Raw genomic sequence first — 235 nt, forward strand, 5'->3', positions numbered from 1 at the left:
TTTTTTAAAATTATATTTTTTTTAAAAAATATATATAAAAAAAAAATTTTTTTTAAATTTTTTTTAAAAAAATTTATTTTTTTTTTAAAAATTTTATTTTTTTTTTTTAAATTTTTTTTATTTTTATTATTTTTTTTTTTTTTTTTTTTAATTATTTTTTTAATTTTATTTTTTATTTTTTTTTTAAAGAAAAATTTTTAAAAAAAAAATTTTTTTTTTTAAAAGGGAAAAGGGG

Source organism: Penaeus monodon, chromosome 23 (assembly GCF_015228065.2).
Source record: "Penaeus monodon isolate SGIC_2016 chromosome 23, NSTDA_Pmon_1, whole genome shotgun sequence".
NCBI lineage: Eukaryota > Metazoa > Arthropoda > Malacostraca > Decapoda > Penaeidae > Penaeus > Penaeus monodon.